This window comes from Syngnathus scovelli, chromosome 3 (assembly GCF_024217435.2).
Source record: "Syngnathus scovelli strain Florida chromosome 3, RoL_Ssco_1.2, whole genome shotgun sequence".
NCBI lineage: Eukaryota > Metazoa > Chordata > Actinopteri > Syngnathiformes > Syngnathidae > Syngnathus > Syngnathus scovelli.
In genome coordinates this window covers 16,123,620-16,124,470 of record NC_090849.1, presented here as the reverse complement: position 1 = coordinate 16,124,470, position 851 = coordinate 16,123,620, and positions in this window count along the sequence as shown.

Sequence of the window (851 nt, the reverse complement as noted above, 5' to 3'; positions counted from 1 at the left end):
GAGAAGGAGCATATGGCACCTGCACCGCTGGGCAGGAGGAGCACTCGGTAAGATGAATGCCGTGGCATCAGGAACAAAGCTGACTTGAACTCAGCAAATTAATGCCGTATCAAAGCAGGAAAGAGTCAAGGGGGAAGTTTTGTGGCTTACAAAGGTGGCGCTACTGTGCAGGTCACATGATCCCAGTGGTTGATTCTGTTTATCCATAAATATATCATATAAAGGCATGGGTGCTACCCTGCCCCCTTACAGCTTTGAGCGCTATGTTAATGAAACACTTGCTGTTTCCTGGCATTACATTAATTACCCGATCAAAATAGAGTGGGTAATTAACTGTCGTCCTTTACCAGTGCTAATTACATTAACAATGAAGGGCCATTTCAGCAGAACAAAACAGATACAAGCACCAAAGTGGTGCTGTGCCCGTGCCAGAGAAAGACTTTAAAAAGCCAAGAAAACCATGTTCTATACGGCATTGCAATTTCAGAGCTGAGGAAAGATGAAGAGGAGGAGGCCACATTGGAGGGAGACTCATGTGGTTCTCACTTGGGGCCCCCAGAGGCTGAGTCCTCAGAGACAAGCAAGCTTATTGGAGAGGAGAAAGGGAGAAAGATGGGGGATGGAGGTGGGTGTTGTTGTTTATCTTGACATGCTCTACTCAGTCTTTCCTTTAACACTCGCATCACAATTAAGATGCTCTGCCTCATCAGCCAGCTAGCATGCAAAAAAAAAAAATCTGTGCAAGCATATAGGTGAAAATAGAAATGAGAATAGATCTGACTTTTGGAAACTATTGAAGGTCAGTAATCAATTTAAAATTCATGCAGTCGGAACTAACACAAAAGTCCAAA